Below are 24,411 nucleotides of genomic sequence, written 5' to 3' on the forward strand. Positions count from 1 at the left end.
AGAGCAGATGAGATCTACAGTGCGAACCAACTGGTAGGGAGATGATGCTGCAACACTTCATGGAGAGCAAACGGTATGACTGGGCACAGAAGACGTCATGGTCATCCACAGTAACCAAGGAAGACCCCAGTTTGTGACGCTTCTCCGTACCACTGGATCCAGACTTCTAAGGTCAAGAGAACGGAACTGCCCCAGTGCAACACCTTTTTCACTTTAAAAACGATCCTGCACAGCCTTCCTGTCACTTTCAGATAGAATGGACAACCACAATAGTTATTATACCAGCCTCGACTACTCTCTCTAGCAGCTCACTCACATATATCACCACCACCCCCCAACATCCTCACCATCGGTAGTATCTACAGGAGCATTGACTCAAGAAGGCAATATCCATTATCAAAGACCCCACTATCCAGGCCATGGCATCTTCTTGCAGCTACCATTGGTTAGAAGGTACAGAAGCCTGAAGTCCCACACCACTAGGTTCAAGAACAGTTATTGCCATTTAACCATTCGATACTTGAATGAAATGCCAAAATCTTAACCACCACCATAGTTTAGCAACACTATGATCACTTAGGTCATTTTCCATGAAAATGGACTCTTTTTTGTTCTTAATGTGTTTTTTTTAGTAAAATTCATACATAATTCTTTTTCCTTGTGAATGCTGCTTATGTGATGCTATGTGCCTGTAATGCTGCTGCACACGTGCATCCATGCACTTGCACAAACAACAACTCAATGTTGAATTTATACCCACCACTCAAGTCATTTTGAAATCTTTCCCTTTTCACTTTAAACCTAGCCCTGTCGTTTTTGGTTCACTTCTCCTTGGAAAGAGAACTGAGTGCACTCACTCTACCAATGTCCCAAGTGATATTAAACACCCTCAGTCTCTTACCCTCCATGCCTGTCCTTGCCCTATAACTGAGTCCATTGTGTCCTACAAGCTTAGCTTTCTGTTTTCAATTAACTCAGTGACGGAGCTTCTTCGTCCTTCTGTGTGGAGAATTCTGAAGGTTGACATCCAGCGGAGTGAAGAAATCCCTCCTCTGATTTGTCCACTCCTTTATTCCCAAACTGTGCCCCTGACCCCAAATCAGCAGAAACAAACTCTCTGAGTGTAGCCTGCATATTCTGGTTTGTTGAGTACCATCATGAAAAATGTGCTTGCAATTCCAAAAAAATCGGGATTCTTTAAATATTTGTTGAAAACAGAAGCATTTTCTCTAAATTATTGTTGCTCTTTTAACACCATCCACAAAGCGAGATGTTTCTGGTTCCCTGGAGATTACACAGAAGCATTATCTAAATTAAAATATTTTGTTTTTATGACCTACTGCCTGTTTCCATATAATTTATTCCACCCAGTACATTATTCCCAGCTGTCTCCTCTTCATCTCCCTCTCAGGTGGCCACTCTAAATTTTGTAATTTTTTTTCCAAGACTCCGTGCATTGCCAAATGGTGAAAATCCTTTGCATTATCTCATATATTTGTATTTTTCTTTCACAATACAGACAGAGGCCATTTCGCCCATCGAGTCTTTGAGTGATATAGCATGGAAACATACCCTTAAGGCCCATTGAGTCTACACTGACAATCAGCCATCCATTTAGCTACACTAATCCCACATTCCCATCGACCAGCGGAGAGGGGTAAACACTGCGCAGTCCATTTCAGGCTCGTCACTTCCTTCCATCCAGTCCACCTTCAGCCTGCACTGTATCAGGAAGGTTAACAGAATCAGAATCAGATTTATTATTACTGACATGCAGTATGTGCTGAAATTTGTCGTTTTGCAGCAGTAATATGGTGCAAAGCATGAGACGTAATGACTAGGATGCTTGCCGCCCTGGTCATTTCCTTGCATCTTGAGCTTGATACTGGATTCAAGACCTTGAAAACCCAGATGACCAGACTCAAGAACAGTTTCTTTTCCACTGCTGTAAGACTCCTGAAGTAGGGGCAGAGGGGGTGGGGTGGCTCTGTTGGTGAGGAATGAAATTCAGTCCCCTGCGAGGGGTGACATATAATCAGGAGATATAGAGTCAGTATGGATAGAACTGAAAAATTGTAAGGGCAAAAAGACCCCAATAGGAGTTATCTACAGGCCCCCAAATAGTAGCCTGAATATAGGGTGCAAGTTGAATCAAGAGTTAAAGTTGGCATGTCGCAAAGGTAAATGCTATGGTTGTTATGGGGGATTTCAACATGCAGGTAGACTGGGAAAATCAGGTTGGTACTGGACCCCAAGAAAGGGAGTTTGTGGAGTGCCTCCGAGATGGATTCTTAGAACAGCTTGTACTGGAGCCAACCAGGGAGAAGGCAATTCTAGATTTAGTGTTGTGTAATGAACCAGATTTGATAAGGGAACTCGAGGTAAAGGAGCCATTAGGAGGTAGTGACCATAATATGACAAGTTTTAATCTACAATTTGAGAAGGAGAAGGGAAAATCGGAAGTGCCAGTATTACAGTAATACTACAGTATTACTAACAATGGGTCCTGACAAAGGATCTCAGCCCGAAACGTTGACAGTGCTTCTCCCTATAGATGCTGCCTGGCCTGTTGTGTTCCACCAGCATTTTGTGTGTGTTAACATCCTGGTAAATCTCCTCTGCACCCTCTTCATAGCTTCCACATTCTTCCTATAATGAGTTGACCAGAACTGAACACAATACTCTAAGTGCGGTCTCACCAGAGATTTGTAGAGTTGCAACATGACCTCTCTACTCTTGAACTCAACTCCCTTGTTAATGAAGCCTAACATCCCATATGCCTTTTTAACTACCTTATCAACCTGCGCAGCGACTTTGAGGGATATATGGATTTGAACCCCAAGGTCCCTATGTTCATCCACACTCTTAAGTAACTGACCACTATCCGCTGCGGAGTCTTGCGATCCGAGATGGTGCAATTTCCGGACCAGGCAGTGATGCAGCTGCTCAGGATGCTCTCAATACAACCCCTGTAGAATGTGATGAGGATGGAGGGTGGGAGATGGACTTTCCTCAGCCTTCGCAAAAAGTAGAGATGCTGCTGGGCTTTCTTTGCTATGGAGCTGGTGTTGAGGGACCAGGTGAAATTCTCCACCAGGTGAACACCAAGAAATTTGGTGCTCTTAACGATCTCTATGTGGGGCACTGAAATTCCTCCATCCATTACCACCTTTAGGAAGATATTCTCAAGTGTTATAGACAAAAGTAATCACAATATTGTTGCTTAAAACATGAAATAACCCCTGCTTACTCCATGAAAGCATCTTGCCCTTGTCCAAGTTTGGGAATCCGAAGTGCCATTGGTCAGGAGGTTTTTCCCACACAACCAGGTTCAAGAACAGCTACTTCTCTTCAACCATTCTCTTGAACTATCGTGCACAATCATAGTCTAGCAACACCATGACATGGCACCAAAATACATCTTTCTTTTCTAATTGTGTACTCTCTTGTAAAAAAAAGTTTATAATTAATTTTCCTTGTGAATGCAGCCTGTAAGATGCTATGTGCCAGTGATGCTGCTGCAAATAAGTTTTTCATTGTCCCTGTACACGTGTGAACTTGTGCATATCGTGCCTACTGAATATTGGAAGACTTAGGGAGTGGAAATGGTGAGAATGTTCCCAACAGTGGGAGAACTGAGGATCAGAGGCATATTCTCAGAATAAAAGGGTATCCCTTTAGGCCAGATATGATGAGAAAATACTTTAGCCAGAGGGTGAAGAATGTGTAGGATTCATAGCCACAAATGGCTGTGGAGGCCATGTTATTAGTATATTTAAGGTGGAGGTTGATAGGTTTTTGATTAGTAAGGTTGTGAAAGGTTACAGGGAGAGGGCTGGAGAATGGGGTTGAGAGGGATAATAAATCAGCCATGATAGAATGGTGGAGCACAGTTGATGGGCCGAATAGCCTAATTCTTCTCCTATGTCTTATGGCCTTCCAAAGAGTATCAGAATAATACCTATTACAAGTAAAGGTGGAAGATATTGCTTAGTCTTTCGAGATTAGCAAATACAGCACTAAAATACTTACGCACAGTTAATTCTTCTTATATCATAGCCATAAAGCCCACTGCTGCTGGAAGCAAAAGAATTGATTGACTGGAAATATACAGATTTGAATTCTCTAAGGATTATAACTAAAGTATGAATGTATAACATGCAGGAGAGATAGGCAAAGCGATTGCAGGATCCGCCTTTTTGGCTTATGAAATAATTGCTTCTATAAAGTGAAGACAGAAATAAAGATCATATAAACAAAATGCTGGCCAATTAAATGTTTGCCATCATATATAAAATTTGTGGGTATACACATTAACTTTTTAGTCAGTGTCCTAGGCTGCTCAGCTGTGATGACTACCCGGATTTATGGGGAAGAACACACGTTCTGGTCCAATGGGTTTCAACATAATTTACCACTGTTTACAAATTAAGACAACCAATGCAAAATTCTACTCAGGCAGCCAAATAGAGAACGTGATGTAGCTGCTACATTTTGCCACACTATGAGAATATTGGAAACACCAATGCCTCAGGTTCAGCATGCTCATACTTCTAATTTATGCCATTTTAATACTGTTTTATCGTGATTGGTCTTCAGTAAGTTATGGTCAGCACCCTTCTATTCCCATTCACTTTTTAGAATTCATATTGATATAATTATGTGTTGGTTGTCAGTCGTTTCCCGACGATAACGTGAACCTGTGCGGGAGGAGTATAACAGTGAAAAACATTTCGTACTGGGACAGTTCCATTCTCTCGGCCTCAAAAATCTTGGTCTAATGGTATGAAAGATCGTCATGGCTGGAGGCTTCCTCAGCTCCAGTTAATATCCATGACGCCTTCTGTGCCTTGTCATGCCCTTTGCTCTCTACAAAGTGTTGTAGCACCGTCTTCTTGACCGTTGAATCTTGTAGTTAATCTCATCAGCCCAGTCCACCAGAACTGGCTTCACATGCTGGAGTAGGCATATCCCTATCTCACCGGAGTCGGAGACCCCCAGCTACCCTCACCTCAGGTGTATGGGGTGTCCAGGGAGGGGTAGAACCTCTGGTGATGGGCTGGTCATGCTCTGCTCAGGGGCAGCTCGTCCACCTTTAGTCCCCACCTGCCACCCAGTTCTCACCTGTGGCTCCAAGTAACTGTTTGCTTGTGACAGTGGCCACACCCTGGTACACTGCTGCAATACAATGATAAAGGGAACACTTCAGCAGTAACTGTTTACTTGTGACAGTGGCCACACCCTGGTACACTGCTTCAATACAATGATAAAGGGAACACTTCAGCAGCCATGCCTCATCAGAAGTTTGAGGGAATTTTGTATGTCAAAGACTCTGGAAGATTTCTACAGATGTACCATGGAGAGCATTTTGACTGGTTGCATCACTCTCTGGTGATTTCATGCTATAGGAGAGGAAAGTGGACCACAGGAGAAAGGGAAGGAGGAGAGGCACCAGGGGGAGGCGAGAGGCAGGTGAGAAGAGATCAGAGGCCAGAGTGGGGAACAGAAGAAGAGGAGAGGGGGAGGGAAATTTTTTTTTGCTGAAGGAGAAATCAATATTCATCCCATCAGGTTGGGGGACAGATAAGGCTCTTCCACTCTGAGGATGGCCTCATCATGGCACAAGAGGAGGCCTTGGACCAACACGGCAGAACGGCACTAGACATCAAATTAAAATGTTTGACCACTGGAAAGTTCTGCTTTTGGCAGACAGAGAGGAGGTGTTCAATGAAGCAATCCCCCAATGTACGACAGGTCTCACCAATACAGAAGAGCAGCAGACACAATAGAAATCCCCAGGGATTTGCAGGTGGAGTGTTGCCTCACCTGCAAGGACTGTTGGGGGACCTGAATGGAGTTGAGGGGGGAGGTAAGTGGACAGTTGCAGCAGTTCAGCAACTTACTGGGATAAGTGCTGGGAAGGAGATTAGTGAGGAGAGATAAGGGAATCATGGTAAGTTATGGTCAGCACCCTTCTATTCCCATTCACTTTTTAGAATTCATATTGATATAATTATGTATTGGTTGTCTGTCGTTTTCTGATGAAAACGTGAGCCTGTGAAGGAGGTAGGGAGGAAGATGTGTTTGGTGGTAGGATCCCTTTGGAAATGGCAGAAGATGCAGAGAATAATGTGTTGAATGTGAAGGCTCATGGGGTGGTAGGTATGGAAATGAGGAACTCTATCTCTGTTCAGGCAGTGGAAAATGGGGTAAGCACAGATGCCCTGAAAATGAAGGGAAATGCATCAATGGTAGAAAATACAAAAACCTGGACGGACATATAACCAGGCTCAAGGGCAGTTTCTGTCCTGCTTTTATATGAAACAGAATCAGGTATATTATCATCATCTTATATGACAAAAAAAATCTGTTATTCTGCAACAGCAGTGGAGTGCAAAAACATAATATTACTATAAATTACCAAATAAATAAATAAATAGTGCAATAAAAAGGACTAATGAGGCAGTGTTCAAGGACTGTTCAGAAATCTGATGGCAGACGGGGAGAAACTACTTAACTGTAAAGTGTGATCCTTCAGGCTTCTGCTCCTCCTTCCCAATGGTAGTAATGAGAAGAGGGCATGCCCCAGCTGGAGAGGGTCCTTTTTGATGAATGCCACCTTCATTACACACCACCTCTTGAAGATGTCCTCGATGCTGGAGAGGGCAGTGCCCATGACGGAACTGGCTAAGTCTATGGCCTTCTGTGATCCTGTGCATATGAGCTTCCATACCAGGTTGTGATGTAACCAATCAGAATGTTCTCCACTGTACATGTATAGAAATTGGCAAGAGTCTTTGGTAATACTAAATGTCCTTGAATTCCTAATGAAGTAGAGCTGCAGGTGTAGCTTCTTTGTGATTGTATCTATCAGGAAGACCATTGAACAATTGAACTTGTCTTGCACTTATTGTCTAACTACACTGCAACTGGGACCCTTGTTGAGTGTGTGTCCTCAGGCACCAGTATCTCCTGCCACCTTCTTGAAGCACCAAGATGTCTTCAGTGGTGAAGAGGGGTGTGCCCGTGAGAAGGCTCCAACCCTCTGCGATCCTGTGCGTTGGAGTTTCCATATCAGGCAGTGGTGTAACCAGTCAGAATGTTCTCCACCATAAGTGTATAGAAATTGGCAAGAGTCTTGGGTAACATATGAAATTTCCTCGAGTCATAATGAAATAGAGCTACTGGCATGCCATCTTCTTCATTGCATCAATGTGATAGTGTCAATGGCTGGTGTTTTCGGGAATATTTCAGAAGATGCAGGATCTGTTCATCCTGAAGAAGAAGAAGAAGAAGAAGAAGAAGAAGCATTCTAAAGAGGATGGTGCAACAAAGGTATTCACAGATGGCATAAAAGCAAACAAGAGGGCATACGACATTGCAAAAATTAGTGGGAAGTTAAAGGATTGGGAAGATTTTAAAAAACTAACAGAAGTCAAGTAACAACCACTTTATTTGCTTCTATGACAATTCTAGATTAATGTGTGTTTCTTGATGACCTGCATGCTCTCCAACCCATGCTGTTCCCGTGAACCTTCAACTGGTTGTCCAGGCTTCAAACAACCAGAATTTGAGAGATTGGTTTCTCCTTGATTCACAAACTCAGTGAGACACACATAAAGAGGTAGAGGCTCATTTACATCAATGGTAAATTCTTTAGAAGCTAAGACTGCAAGATGACAGACAGAACGTCTATGTTAACGCTACAGTTTTGAAAAGCAGACCTACCACGTGACCCTCCTCATTAAAGGAATCGCTCTAAGAATGCACTCTGTCACCAGGAGAACAGAATCTTCTGTTTACAGATGCACTGCAAACATGACCACATTCAGAATCAGAATCAGGTTTAATATCACTGGAATATGTTGTGAAATTTAGTGTTTTGTGGCAACAATGCAATACATAATAAAAACTATAAATTATAATAAGAAATATATGTAACAGGGTGACCATCGAATGCTATTCATTATCATTAAGAGTGTACTTAGGCATTCATCCGGGTAATACTGTGCCTTTAAGTGGAGATGGTGATGTCATTACGCACACGCGGGATAATGGGGAGGCTATTTTGTTTTCTGCTGCCAAAGCTGTTGGGGTGTTGGAATCAAGTTCCGCCTGAGGTGCTAGGCATGGTGAGGAAAGATGCTTTAGATTTTCATGAGTAAAGAACTCAACACTGGATAGCGTGACTTGCAAAGTTCCTCACCAGCCAAGTAGAATTGCCACTACCGTATTAGTACCGTATTAGTACTGTATTAGTTTTATGCGGTTTTCTTTGTATTTTTATACTGCATACGCAATTGGTCAAGACACGAGTGTGTGGATTGAAGGTTAAGTGGAGATTGCAATAGCAGGACCTGATTGTAAAGTCGTTCATTTTGTTTTAAGTCCCTCTTCTGGCACTTAAACATCTAAAACAGATAAAGGAATTAAAACCCGAAAAAGTAGTTGCTATCCTGAGTGTGTACTTTTCCCTGGGCTACAACATACATATTTAAAAGAAAATTAAATTAATAAGTAATGCAAAAAGAGAGGAAAAATACTGCCATAGTGTTCATGGGTTCAACGTCCATTCGGAAATGTGATGGCGGAGGGGAAGAAGTTGTTCCTGAAATGTTGAGTGTGTGGCTCCTGTACCTCCACCTTGATGGTAGCAATGAGAAGTGGGCATGCTCTGTGTGATGGGGCTCCTTAATGATGGATGCTGCCTTTCAGAGGCATCACCTTTCGAAAGTGTCCTCAATGGTGGGATGGCTAGTGCCCATGATGGAGCTAACAGAGTATAAAACCTTCTGCAACTTATTAGGACCCTGTGCAGTGACCCCTTCATACCAGATGGTGATGCAACCAGTTAGATGTTCTCCATGGTACATTTGTTGAAATTTGTGAGGGCCTTTGGTGACATACTAAGTCTCCTCGAACTTTAATGAAATATAGGCACTGCTGTGTCTTCTTTGTAATTGCATCAATATGTTGGGCCCATGATAGAGATGTTGACATCCAGGAACCTAAAACTGCTCACCCTTTCTACTTCAGATTTCTCAATAAGGACTGGTGTGTTCTCCCTCGACTTCCCCTTCCTGTAGTCCACAATCAGTTCCTTGGTCTTACTGACATTGAATGTGAGGTTGTTGCCATAGGACCATTCAACCAGCTGATCTATCTTGCTCTTGTATGCCTCCTCATCACCATCTGAAATTCTGCCAGCAATAGTTATGTTGTCAGCAAATTTATAGACAACTTTTGAACTGTACCTGGCCAGACTACCATGGGTGTAGAAAGAGTAGAGCTGTGGGCTAAGCATTCAGCCTTGAGCTTCACCTGTGTTGGCTGTGAGTGATGAGGAGATGTTATCTCCAATTTGCACTGATTGTGATCTCCCAGTGAGGAAGTCAAAGATCCCATTAGAGGGAGGTACAGAGGCCCAGATTGTGGAGCTTGATGACTAAAACTGAGGGTATGATTGTGTGGAACACTGAGCGGTAGACAATAAACAGCAGCCTGACATAGGTATCTTAATTGTTGAGGTGATCCAAGGCTGAGTAAGAGCCAGTGAGATTGCATCAGCTGTAGACCTGTTGATGATGCCGGAGGCAATTCAGCCCACTGTGTTCTATGTTATCCCTTTCCGAATTCAGAATCAGAATCAGATTTATTATCACTAATGTACATCATGAAATTTGATGTTATGCAGCAGCAGCACAGTGCATAAAAATTTACTATAAGTTACAATAATTAATATATAAAAATTAATTAAGTAATGCAAAAAGAGAGCAAAATAGTGAGGTAGTGTTCATGGGTTCATGATGGAGGAGAAGAACATGTTCCTTAAACATTTAAAACTTTAAAGCATTTTCTAGTAGAAGTGTTTAAAATTATGAGTGGCATAGATAAAGTGGTTGCTAACAGTCTTTTCCCCAAGATAGGGGAGTCGAAAACTATCGTGCATAGGTTAAGAGTGAGAAAGGAGGGGATTTTAAAAGGACCTGAGGGACAACATTCTCACGCAGAGAGTGGTGAGTATATGGACTAGCTGCCTTAGGAAGTGGTTGAGGAAGGTACAGCTGTATCATTTAAGAAGCACTTGGATAGGCACATGGAGGGGGAGGGCTTGGAGGGATTTTGACCAATTGCAGGAAATTGGGACAGGTTGGGTGGGCTCTGGTTGGGCCATAGGGCCTGTATTGTTTTCTGACTCTGGTTAACAAAGAGCCTCCCAGCCTAATCCTACCTTCCAGCACCTGTTGAGTGGTCCTGCAGATCACTGCACTGCAAGAGATGGTGGCTTCTTAGATAGGGGTGTTTGCAGATCAGGCACCAAGTTCCAGACCCTCCATCCTCCAGATTTTCACCCCTCTCCCCCCAACATTCCACCAATTAAATCTATATCCTCTGGTATTTGACTACTCATTTAAAGGAAATAGGTCCTTCCTATTTATTCTATCTAAGGCGCTTGTTTCTCCCTCCTCCCTACTCTCATTGGGCAACTGAAACAAAAGACTGATAACACTTACCACTAAGCTGAAGGTAATCTTCTACCCTACTGTTGTAAGACTACTAAATGGCGCCCTAGTATAATAAGATAGACTCTTGACTTCACAGTCTATCTCATTATGATCTTGCAGCTTATTGTCTTCTGCATTGCACTTTCTCTGAGGTTGTTACACTTTATTCTGCAAGCTGTTATTATCTTCCCTTGTACTACCTCAATGCACTGTGTAATGATCCGATCTATATGCAAGACAAGCTTTTCACTGTAACACAGTAACAATAATAAACCAGTTCCAATTCCGATTCCATTTACGATATAGTGCACCTCAATTTACAACGGGCAATCAACCTACCAACCTGCACATCTTTGAGATGTGGGAGGAAGCCGAAGTACCTGGAGGAAAGTATACAAATCCACAGGGAACAGAGGTGCAGCTGATCAAACTATTGTCTCATATCTCCAGAAACCCGGGTTCCCTTCCGACCTCAGGTGCTGTCTGTGCGGAGTCTGCATGTTTTCCCTGTGACTGTGTGACTCTGGCTTCCTCCAGTGCCCAAAAGAAGTGCAATTAGGTAGGTTAATTGCCCCCGGGGCATATCTATGGAAAATAGCACCTATGGCAAGCACCGAAAGTGCGCTCCTGTCCAAACATCTGACACACATTTTTAGATAACTTTACCATAATATCAGCTCAAAAATACAAGTCAAGCTTGTTAATCTTTTAATTAACAAATTATGGCACTACATGAAAATTATAACTGCACCTTCCTTGCTTTCACTGATGCAAATTGGTCTATGATATGATCAAAGTCGGTTTTATCAGTTTCTTCTCTTTCTACACTCAGCAGAGCAAGATCACAGTCTGCCTTGACCCATGGAGGCTCTCAACTACGAAAGTATTAGTTTTAATTTGCTGAATGATCTGTCACAGCTGGCGATGGAAACTGCAATAGTTAGTATTATCTGAATAGCAATGCAAAGATTGGGGAAGATGCTTTCATCTCCATACTGAACAATAAATTCAAGCAGCTATTCAGGTCTTAATACTTTCATGTTGACCCGCCTTGATAGCAAGGTCTACAATCCAAAATTTCTTCATATAGCTGCTGTCCATCAACATCAGAGCTGTACAATTCGCCCAAATTTTCGTACTTCTTCTTTAGGTCATTACTGTCGGCACTGTAATACATCGAGAAGGAACCCATACTTGGTGTCAGTGTCATGCAAACGAGTGAACCTTTCATCCATTTCTCTGTAAATACAGTCGAGTGTTCCCTTCATGACTCTTTCCATTTCTTCCTTAGCTGTTAACCCAGTGTCTCTCGAGTTCTCATCAGCCATTCATTTCTTTCATCTCTGACGTCTTTCAACTTCAATATTCCATTCTTGACAGAGGTCGACTCCTTCTTTGAGTAACTCACTGACCAACACGTCTCTTTCATCATAAAAATGATCTCGGAGGGCTTTCAAATCCAGGGCAGCATTGTGGAAGTTCATGCTAGGATCCTGCAGCCTCTTTTGAATACAGTCAATGCGAATGGGTACTTTGTGCCAAAATCCTAGCAAAATCAGAAAATCGTAACTCAACATGCAGTTGTACAGCTGCCTTGCAAAACTTCTTGTTTCACTGATCTCGTTTTCATTGTCTATCATGTCCTGGAGAACTTGAAGTATCTCCTTTACGTACTTGTTGACAGGCTTCACTGCTTCTGTCCTTGCACTCCACCTGGTTTCGGACTCCAACTTAACAACCACAGGCACGGCATTTTTGAGTTTTTCCCAGTACTGTGTTGAACAAGAGAAAGATAGGTAGAGAGCTTTGATGGTTCCAAAAAACATGACCATCATTGTATCCTGCTTGGCTGCATGTACACCCACCAAGTTGAGTGAGTGTTTGTCGCATTCACAAATGCTGCCAGGTTGTTTTTCTCACTTATTCTTTGATGAACACCACTTCTGTGTCCAGCCATCACAGCAGTGTTGTCATAGCACTGTGACTGACAATCTTGTGGCTCAATTTTGTCCTTCTCTAGCTGTTTCAAGATGTCTTCAACCAAGCTCTCAGCATCCTTCTGGCTTATCTGGATAAAACCAAGGAAGGACTTTCTAATACAGACTGTTTTCCTCTCAAAATCAACTTCCACATACCTCACTACTTCTAACATCTGCTCACAGCGTGCCTGATCAGGAGTCGAGTCAAACATGAGACCATAGTACTTGGCTTTACAAATGCTTCTCAGTAAACTCTGGTGAACAGTGGATGCCATCATGTGGATGAATTCATTCTGGACACCCGGTGAAAGCTAAGACGTGGACCCAGGATGACTTTCCAAATGAATGAGGTGTTCTTTTATGACAGGGTCAAAGATGGCCAGTAGTTTCAGTAAGCCAAGGAAATTTCCCACTTTGGAGTCATCGTCTAGCTGAAGTGACTCCCTGTGTCCTCGCAAAGCCAGGTTCTGAATCGCAAGATATTTTATGCAGTGAAGGATTCTCATCAAGATATCATGCCACTTCTGCTTTTCTTTCTCAATCTGTGACTGAAATACTGTGTCAATAACTCCTCTGTTTCCAGCTAAATTTCTTTACATTTCTTTCCACTGTGTGAAGCACTCCCGATGATTCTTGGCATTTTCATGAACACTAGTCCTTTCAAGTGTTTTCCACTGGTTGAATCCACTTTCCTGCTCCATTGAGGATTGATGGTCTGATCGGGAATAGGGAAGACAACAGATACAAAATGCAGACTTTTTAGAAGGGGAATAGACCAGCCATGAGCGAGTCATTTCCTCACCATGACCATTTCCCAATTTCCTCTTGAACCAAGTTTTGTTCATTGAGCGGTTATTTGTTGGTAGGAAAGGCCCCTCACTGTTCTGGAAATACTTTGTTATTTATTATTTATTATTATTTCTGTTCTCAACTCATCAGGCAGAATTGCTTTTCCAGTATCCTTGTCAAACTTCAGAAGTCCAATGTCATGCTGTTCCATCACTTCTGGTCTGACAGTTCAACGCTCTTTGACATCATCCAGTTCACTAGGTTCAGTGTTGTCAGGTTCAATCTCATCAGGTAATAGCTTGTAAATAAACTCAACATCACCACCAGCACCGCTGTCTTCCCCTCCTGTCATGTCCACGTTCTCTGTGGCAGCCTCACTCTTAATCTCATCATACTCGGATTTATCTGACTTGACTTCCTCCTCGGCTTGTGACGTATTTGTACTTGATCCACCTTCAGATTCTAACAAACTTGTAGCAGGTGCAGATGACTCCATAGAACTTGTTGAACTACTTATTCCGGGCTTTACAAAGAAGGGCATGAAGAACTTGCTCAACTTCTTGGCTTCCTCCACCTCCAACTTTCGTCTCTTCTGTCCTTCAGCTCCACTTTCCTCCTCCTTGGTGAAGAAACGTTTCATGGTCTTCTTACACAATGCTCTGAATTAAGGCCATCCTTGTGCTGCTCACCATGATAATCAAAGACAGATCATACATCTGAAGAAAATTCTTTTTTCACTATCCGAGGATGGCTTGTCTAACTTTGATAGAAACTGCTCAGTGGCGCCCCCCCCCTCAACTGGTGCCCAGGGCACATGCCATACCTGCCATACCTTAGATACACCATTGATTTCCCCTAGTGTGTAGGTGAGGGGTAGAACCTGAGAGGGATGATGGGAATGTGAAGAAAATGAAATGGGATCAGTGTGAATGGATTATTGGTGGTCAAAATTCCTGTTACTGTACAATCATGTTCAATTCTAATTAGCCTTTCCTCAGTTTTCTTTATTTTTATGATAGTCGGTGTTTATCCATGTTTTACTCAAAACTAAATCGTTCTAGTCTTAGCAAATTTTATGATATTTCCTGCTTTAAGAAATATTGCTTTAGGAAACCTGAAACTATTTGATAATGAATACTTCTAAACCAGGCCAAAATTCATAAATCTTCCTGTCTGACTTGAGTGAACACTGACCAGCAATTAAAATCTCCCAATTCAGAATCGCATACGTTCCCCTGATATAAATGCAAGTTGGTCACTGGACTGAGAATTTGTCTTTACCTTATGGAACATTCTTCCCCAACAGAGATAACCAGTCAGATTGATTCTACTTTAGATAAGGCAGCAATCATGAGAGACGGATAGGATATTTCATCAATTAAAGCTCTGTCCCAGGAGTCTGCAACAGACAAAAGGGATTTGGCCAAATTAAAAATAAGTAATCAGTCATGTCCTTGACTTTCACTGCTGTGTGCACAAAAGCAAATCCACAGTCTTCAACAGAAATGGCAAACATTTTGTTGTCTGCACGAGATGGAATAGTATTGATAAATCATTTGACTTCAACCCAAAAGGGATCTCAAACTCTATCCCATCACTCAAAATGGCACTGGTGTGTCTGCCCTGTAGATGTTTCCTGCATTGAATATTGCAATGAATTAGGAAATTATGCAAGGTGTTCTAAAACTTTGAAAATTCCGAATACTGTTAAGACACAGAAGGAGGCAATTCTGCCCATCAAATCTATACTGGCTTCTTGACAAACAAGTGAGAATAAACAAATATTTGCTGCAGTTGCTAGAGATCTGAAATAAAAACAGAAATGAAACCACTATAGCATCTTAAATGGTTAAGGAGGTTCAATTTATCAATCAACACTAATAAACTTCTACAGATGTACTCTTGAATATATCGTGATTGGTTGCATTATGGTCTGAAACAGCAACTAAAGTGCATAAGAATGAAAGAAGCAGCAGAGAGTAATGGACTTTTCCCAATACATCATGGAAACATCTGAACCCCCTATTGGTATATGTACCAGAGGCAACATCCATCATCACAGATTCTCACCATCTTCCTGCAGCTACCTTCGGGCAAGGAAGAACAGAAGCCTGAAGGCTGCGACCTCCTGGTTCAAAAACAGCTACTTCCTTTCAACCATTAGGTTCTTGAACCAAATGGCACAACTCTAATCATTACCCAACACAGCAACACAATGAACACTTTGATTACTTTGCACTGGCGTGGACTCTTACATTCTAGTGGTGTTGTTTTTTATAAAAATATCGTGTATGATGTATGTTTAATTTATGTTTCTTGTGAATGCAGCCAATCTGATACAAAGTGCCTGTGACATTACTGTGTTTTTGATTGCACCTGTGCATACAAATACTTGTGCAGATGACTCAACTTTAGAAAATTCTAAAAATGCTCAGCAGGGCAGGATGAAACTGTGGGAAGAGAATCAGAATCAAGGTTTCAGGTTGAAACTCACTCTTCAGAGCTGAGAAGGAGACAAAAGAAGCTTGCTGAGTTATGGGGAAGGAGGAAGAGGGGATGTCTCTGAGATGATAAAATCAGTGTGGCCATGAGGATAACCTGTAGGAAAGGCTACCTGGTCAATGAGTGTACAGGAGAAGTTAGAAGGAAAGAACGTGGACAAAAGAATGCAGAAGCTGTGAAAAGCAGAGCAGGAGGATCTGCCTGGCAGGTCAGGTTGGGAACATTTGCTCCCAAAGAGAAGAAGAGGAAACAACAAGGAAACGGAGTCAACGTCACCAATGGATGTTTGTTACAGGCAGAGAAATATTCGAGTTGCTGGGACCTGGAGCATATGTTAACTACAAAGAGGTGCTTGTGAGTCAGTCCCTATGTGGTTTATAAGAGATGTAGGAGAATACTTATGGAAAAATTGGGAGGGAAAGCAGAGAGCATGAAATGATCTTGGCAAGCATGATTGTGGAGAACATGAACACAGGAGATTGCAAATGTTACAATCTGGGGCAGCAAAATCTGATCAAGCCACTCAGCAAGTCTGTCAGCATCTGTGGGACGGAAGGAATTTTTGATGTTTCAGGTCGAGAACCTGCATTAGGTGATCCTCCAGCAAGATCATGCCCCACAGAAATAGAATTACAGCTTAGCCCCATAGTCATGCTGATTTTATCCTATTGGAGACAAACACTCACTTGCAACTTAATAAGTTTTTTGTTTGTCTCTGGTTACTCACACCTCCTCCATTTGTTTCAAGTGACCTGCTTTCCACTTGTCCCTTTTTCCCCCCTTATCCACAAAGGTTATTTCACACACCCATCTTTCAACCAACTCCCACCCTCACCTTGGCCACTTTACCCAGTTTCCTTTTCCCTCCGCCCACCTGTTCCCATCTGCTCACCGTCCTGCCCTCTCATCTTCGTGGGGTTTTTTTTGGTATTGCCTCTGTGTTCTTTTAAAATGAAACTATCTCCCTGGATTGGATGCAGAACAAAGATTAATAGAACCAATTAATTAATAAAACCAATCTACAGGAGGCGATGCCTCAGGAAGGCAACATCAATGATCAAAGATACCCACCATCCAGTCACTATTACCATCTTGCAGAGGTTACAGAAGCCTGAGGTTCCACACTACCAGGTTCAAAAACAGCTGCTTCCCTTCAACCATTTGGTTCTTACCGAAATGAACAAAACTATGACCACTTTAACCTCTGTTTATTTGTTCTAATTGTGTTCTTATAAAAACTATGTATTTAATCTATGTTTTTCTTGTGAATACTACTTATAAAATGCGACATGTCAATTATATTGCTGTAACTTTTTCACTGCACCTTTGCATACATGTATTTGTGCATATGACAATACTCATCTTTGACCTTAACAATAACCATTTACATACTGTCCTGGTGAAAGGTCTCAGTCCAAAATGTCAACATTTCCCATAGATGCCGCCTGTCCTGCTGAGTTCCACCAACATTTATTGTGTGTTACTCCGGATTTTCAGCTTTTGCAGAATTACTTGCATTTTTGAAATGTAACACTTAGCAAGATTCCATAATTGGATTCTGGAATTAATGAGGTAAATAGACACGAAGCAGTTGAACTTCCAGTACATGCTTGAGTGCCAAACTCTCTCTGTAAATCCAAGTTGAAATCATGATTAATTCAAGCAAGAATATTTTCACAATATTAACACAAGTCACAGCTCTGCTTTGGAGATTCTGTTTCTGGGCACAAAACAAACAGTTTTATTGCTTCTTAAGTAAATACCAATTAATTTATAACTTGCAGGCTTTGGCAGCTTTGGAGAGGTTGCAGAAGAGATTTACCAGGGAGCTTCATGGATTAAAGGGCACTTATCATTAGGAGAGATTGGACAAATTTCAGTTGTTTTCTCTGGAGTGGCACACAGGCTGATGGAAGACCCAACAGAAGTTTATAAAATGAGAGACATAGATAGAATATAGAGTAGATATCTATTTTCAAGGGTTGAAACGTCTGATACCAGAGAGCATACATTTAATATGAGACAGAGGATGTTTAAAAGAGATGTGTGGGGAACGTTTTTCACACACAGAGTTGTGAGTGCCTGGAATGTGTTGCTGGGGTGAGAGGGCAGTGGTCGAGGTAAATACAATAGAGGCAGTACAATGTGGCTATCTAGAAGAAGTTCTTAAATAGGCATATGAATTATATCCTCAATATTGATCAACAAGCTCCTAATCTGGGCCTCTGTACTTCCCTCTGCTATTGGATCCCTAACTTCCTCATTGGGAGACCACAGTCAGTGCAAATTGGAAATAACATCTCTTCCTCACTAACAGTGACGGACCTCAAAGATGAGTGCTTAGCCCACTTCTCTACTCTCTCTGCACCCACAACTGTGTGGCTAGGCATATGTCAAACATCATCTATAAATTTGCCAATGACATAACAATAGTTGGCAAAATCTCAAGTAGTGTTCAGGAGGTGTATTCAATCAGCTGGTTGAGTGGTGTGGAAGCAATAACCTTGCACTCAACGTTGTGGACTTCAGGAAAGGGAAGACAAGGGAAAACACCAGTCATCATCGAGAGATCAGCAGTGGAAAGAATGAGCATTTTCAAGTTCCTAGGTGTCAAGATCTCTGAAGATTGATCCTGGGCCCAACACAATTACAAAGAAGGCACAGGAGCAGCTATATTTCACTAGGAGTTTGATATATCACCAAAAACACTCACAGATTTCTACAGGTGTACTGTGGAAAGCATTCTAACCAGTTGCATCACTGTCTAGGATGGAAAACCAACTATACAGGATCAGGAAAAACTGCAGAAAGTTGCAGAATGAGCTAGATCCATTATGGGGACTAGCCTCTAAAAATCTGAAGATACCTTGAAAGGCAATATCTCAAATAGGTGGCAACCATCATTAAGGACCCCATCAGCCAGGACATTCTGCTCCTACGTCTTATGTTTGATGAACACGACTGCTTCTCATTGCTTCTTCCCCATCACCATTCGATTTCAGAATGGAGCCCATGTACTAGATCTCACTACCTCACTATACATATTTTTCTATCTCTCATGTTGCACTACTGATTTAATTTATTTTTTTATATACAGTAGAGTCCAGTTAATTGGGACACATAATCAGGACCTGTATATTTTCGCCCAATTAAGCAGCTGCCCCAATTAGCCAAAGTTTCATTAAAATAGTTAAAAAGGTGTAAAAAAGACAAACTATCATTTAACCAAGTAACAAATTATGTATTTAAGTGTATTACAGAACAAATCAGAATATTACCAATGCTATTACAGTACTATAAACTGTGTATTAGTTCCTAACAGTTATAATAATTCCTAATAGTAATAGCAGCCAGAACAACAACATTTCACTCATGTCAGCAAGACCAAGGAGCTGATTATTGAATGAAGGAGGAGGAAACCAGAGGTCCATGAGCCAGTCCTCATCAGCGATCAGAGGTGGAATAGGTCCCCTTATATAATAGCTGGAATAGGGTTCCCCTTGTCCTCACCTACCACCCCACAGCCTCTGGGTCCAACGTATAATTCTCTGTAACTCTCGCCACCTCCAACGGGATCCCACTATTAAGCACATCTTTCCCTCCCCCCCTTTCTGCTTTCCATGGGGATCACTCCCCACGTGACTCCCTTGTCCATTCGTCGTCGTCCCCCATCCCTTCCCACCGATCTCCCTCCTGGCACTTATCCTTGTAAGTGGACCAAGTGCTACACCTGCCCTTACACTTCCTCCCTCACCACCATTCAGGGCCCCAGACAGTCCTTCCAGGTGAAGCGACACTTCTCCTGTGAGTCGGCTGGTGTGGTATACTACGTCTGGTGCTCCCAGTGTGGCCTTTTATATATTGGTGAGACCCGACGCAGACTGGGAGACCATTTCACTGAACACCTACACTCTGTCCGCCAGAGAAAGCAGGATCTCCCAGTGGCCACACATTTTAATTCCACGTCCCATTCCCATTCTGATATGTCTATCCATGGCCTCCTCTACTGTCGAGATGAATCCACACTCAGGTTGGAGGAACAATACCTTATATACCGGCTGGGTAGCCTCCAACCTGATGGCATGAACATTGACTTCTCTAACTTCCGTTAATGCCCCTCTTCCCCTTCTTACCCCATCCCTGACATATTTAGCTTTTTCCCCCCTCCTCTTTTTTTCTCTCTCTCTGCCCATCGCTCTGCTTGTTCTCCATCTTCCTCTGGTGCTCCCCTCCCCCTTTCTTTCTCCCTAGGCCTCCTGTCCCATGATCCTTTCCCTTCTCCAGCCCTGTATCCCTTTTGCCAATCACCTTTCCAGCTCTTAGCTCCACCCCACCCCCTCCAGTCTTCTCCTATCATTTCGCATTTCCCCCTCCCCCTCCTACTTTCAAATCTCTTACTATCTTTCCTTTCAGTTAGTCCTGACGAAGGGCCTCGGCCTGAAACGTCAACAGTGCTTCTTCCTATAGATGCTGCCTGGCCTGCTGTGTTCCACCAGCACTTTGTGTGTGTTGCTGGAATAGGTCTGCAACTTCACTTTCCTTGGAATTATTTCAGAAGATCTGTCCAGGATCCAGCACATAAGTGTTGTTACAAAGAAAGCAAGGCACCACCTCTACTTTCTTAGAAGTTTGTGACAGATCAGCAAGTCGTCTAGAACTTTGACAAACTTCTATAGATGTGTGGTGAAGAATATATTGCCTAGATGCATCACGGTCTGGTATGGAAACACCAATGCCCTTGATTGGAAAATCCTACAAAAAGCAGTGGAAACAGCCCAGTCCATCACAGCTAAAGCCCTCCCCACCATGCACACAGAGAGATATTGCAGGAAAGTAGCATCCAACATCAAGGATAACCACCATCCACATCATATTCTCTTCTCACTGCTGCCATCAGAAAGAAGGTACAGAAGCTTCAGGACCCACCTGCTTCAGGAACAATTATTTCTCCTCAACCATCAGACTCTTAAACCAGAGAAGATGACTTCATTCAACTTCATCCACTCTGTCACTGAATTGTTCTCACTGAAGTGGACTTGCTTTCAAGGACTTTGCATTTCATGTTCTCGATATTTATTTTATATATATATATATTTTTCTCTTTTTATATTTGCAATTTGGTCTTTTTTCGCACTTTGGTTGTTGTCCGTACTGTTGAGTAGGGTCTTTCAATGATTCTATTGTGTTTCTTGTATTAACTGATATTACCCCCAAGAAAATGAATGTCAGGGACATAGGTGAACTTTGATATAAATTTCCTTTGAACTTTGAACTAAATAGATATCAATGGAGGAACACAACCAGTGTACACTGCAGTATTTGGAGTGTGGAGGGAGGGGTCACACCCCTGATGAAGGGCTTATAGTGTCCAGTCTGGGCTAGTTCACTCAACTTTGGCCCCCACCGGACACTCAGCTCTCACCTGTGGCTCCAAGTCTCTGCATGCAACAGCTGCCGCATCCCAGTATACCACTTCCACAGGTGAGCTAAACCAGATGCAGGTAGCTGGCAGAACTCATACCCTGTACTAGCAAAATAGGGACATGTTGTACTACCATGTGAAGTCAGCTCCAGTGAACTGGGCGGATAAGATCAACAGTGAGATCCAACTGCCATGAAGGTGATTCTGTAACATTTCATGGAGAGCAAAGAGCATGACAAGGCACAGCAGATATCACAGTTGTCCATGGAATGCCAGGAAGACCCTGGCTTGAGACAACTAATCATGTTGTACCCGGAGGTCCAAGGTCGAGAGAGTGGAATGGCTTTTTCCGTTTTAAAAACTCTCCCGCAGGGGGCTCACTGTCATTGTCAGATAGGACAACCAACCAACATGCTGCCGTGTTCTTTTGACTGACTATAAATGAACAAAATCAGCACAGACACCTAATGCAGATAATAGACAACTTTCATACAATGCCATCAATGAATGCATCCTCCAAATCTTCATTTTCATTGTAACATTCAAGATAAATCAGAATCAGGTTAACATCACAGGCATATGTCGTGAAATCTGTTAACTTTATGGCAGCAGTACATGACATGCATGATAAATAAATATAGAGAAAAAAATTCAATTATATTAAATATATATATATATATATATATATATATATATATATATATATATACGCACTACCTATTTAACTTAACTATTTAATATATATCTCTATTAAATAGTTAAGTTAAAATAAGTAGTGCAAAAAAAAACAAATAAAAAAGTAGTGAGATACTATTCACGAGTTCAATGTCCACTTGGAAAATGGATGGTGGAGGGGAAGAAGCTGTTGCTGAATCACTGAGTGTGTGCCTTCAGGTTTCTGTACCTCCTACCTGATGGTAACAGTGAGAAGAGGGCATGCCCTGGGTGTTGGGGATCCTTAGCGATGGATGCTGCCTTTCTAATGCACTGCTCCTTGAAGACATCTTGGATACTATGGAGGCTAGAACCCATGATAGAGCTGACTAATTTTACAAGTTTCTGCAATATACTGCAGTATATTGTGATATTGTGCAGTAGCCCACCCCACCTCCCCCGTATCCCCCATATGGGTGATGCAGCCAGTCAGAATGCTCTGCACAGTACATTTGTAGAGGTTTTTAAGTGTTTTAGTTGACAAACCAAACCCCCTCAAATTCCTAATGAAATAGAGCCGCTGTCCTGCTTTCTTTATAGCTGCAACGATATATTGCATCCAGGTTAGGTCCTCAGAGATAGTGGCATGCAGGAACTTGAAATTGCTCACTCTTTCCAGTTCAGATACCTCTCTGAAAATTGGTTTGTGTTCCCCCGTCTTACACTTTCTGAAGTTCCACAGTCAGCTCTTTCGTCGTACTGACATTGAGTGCAAGGTTGTTGCTGTGGCACTTCTCAACTAACTGCTATATCTTGCTCCCATATGCCCTCTCGTCACCATCTGAAATTCTGCTAACAATGGTTGTATCATCAGCAAATCTATAGAGGACATTTGAGCTGTGCCTAGCCACGCAGTCATGGGTATAGAAAGAGTAGAGCAGTGGGCTAAACATTCATCCCTATGGTGTGCCAGTGTTGAGTGTCAGTGAGACGGTGATGTTAATTCCAATCTGTAAAGATTGTGATCTTCCCGTTAGGAAGTTGAGGATCCAATTGCATAGACTAAGATTCTGTAGCTTTTCAATCAGGACTGTAGGAATGATGGTATTAAACGCAGAGCTATAGTCAATAAACAGCATCCTGACGTAGATATAGTAATTGTATTGTTCGGGTGATCCAAGTCTGCATGGAAAGCCATTGAGATCATGTCTGTCTGTTGTAGACCTGTTGTGGTGATAAGCAATTGCAATGGGTCCAGGGCCTTCCTGAGACAGGTGTTGATTCTAGCCACGAACAATCTGTCAAAGCACTTCGTCTCCATAGATGTGAGCGCTACTGGTCAGTAGTTCTTAAGGCAGCTCACACTGCTCTTCTTGGGCACTGGTATAATTGTTGCCCTTCTGAAGCAGGTGGGAACTACCGACTGTAGCAATGAGAGATTGAAGATGTCCTTGAGTACCACCATCACACATGGGTTTTCTGAGCCTTACCAGGTACTCCATCAGACCCAGCCACCTTGCAAGGGTTTACCATCTTGAAAAACAGCCTGATGTCAGTATCTGAGACAGAGATCACAGTGTCTCTAGATGCTGCAGGGGTTCTCACAGCTGTGGTTTTATTCCCCTTTTCAAAGCAAACATAAAAGGCATTGAGCTTGTCTGGTAGTGCGACATCACTGTCATTTGTAACATTGCATTTTGCTTTATAGGCCTGCAAACCTTGCCAGATTTAACATGCATTCGATGTTGCCTCAAATCCCTCTCAGAATTGTTTTGAAATAGCCCTCCACAAGTCAAATCTGCTTTTCTTATACAGACCTGGGTTGTCTGACTTAAAAGCCACTGACCTAGCCCTCTTCAGAGTACACACCTCCTGGTTCATTCACAGCTTTTGGTTTTGGTTTGATTCTCAATACCTTCAAATTCTTTATAGTCCCTAACTTGTTGAAGTAATGAAATTGTTTCATTCTCACTTCCGGTCATTTCTGCCATCTCCAAGCCACAATGCTTGAAATTGCAGTGAGCAAAACAATTCTAAGATGTCTTACAGTTTATTCTTCACCAACTATCTGTGACAAAAATCATTGCTTTCTGAACACAAACTCACACAAGTTCACACAACTGATGCTAGTTAGAAACTGTTCAGCAAGTCTCCTCTCCTGGGTCCTAGTGTGAGGGACGATTCGCTGTTTATACCATTTAAGTGCCAGCCCGGTTAGAGGCAAGGGCTGATTTCACTTGCTCTCCGCGATCTTCACTCCTCTCTGCTGCGCACCAGAGCCTTTCACTGTTCCATTATTGGGTCAATTTAAATGCCAGCTTCAGGCAGACTGAAAAGACAGTGTGTTGGTCAGGATGAGAGCCAATTCGGTTCATTCTCCATGCTGGCCATCTCCATGGTGCTGAGGCTGTGTGCCCGCTAATACAACGAGCTGGTAAGCAAAGCTTTGGGCCAACTTCGGGCTGTTCAGCGTTCGGATCTGAGAACTCAATTTTGGTTTAGAATGCTGTTGTTTGCATGGACTTTTTCTCTTGTACATCGAATGTCGGGCTTTTATTCA

General features: G+C 42.4%; 1 long non-coding RNA gene across 1 annotated transcript in view; it reads right to left on the reverse strand.

Annotated features, from left to right (window-relative positions):
- Positions 1 to 6,933: 6,933 nt before the first annotated feature.
- Positions 6,934 to 24,411, reverse strand: part of LOC132380074 (uncharacterized) — an 88,730-nt gene continuing 71,252 nt past the window's right edge. The window contains exon 3 of the long non-coding RNA XR_009507636.1: positions 6,934 to 7,275. This is a non-coding gene — a long non-coding RNA (uncharacterized LOC132380074). The remainder of the gene's footprint in view (positions 7,276 to 24,411) is intronic.

Source organism: Hypanus sabinus, chromosome 1 (genome assembly GCF_030144855.1).
Source record: "Hypanus sabinus isolate sHypSab1 chromosome 1, sHypSab1.hap1, whole genome shotgun sequence".
NCBI classification, from domain to species: domain Eukaryota; kingdom Metazoa; phylum Chordata; class Chondrichthyes; order Myliobatiformes; family Dasyatidae; genus Hypanus; species Hypanus sabinus.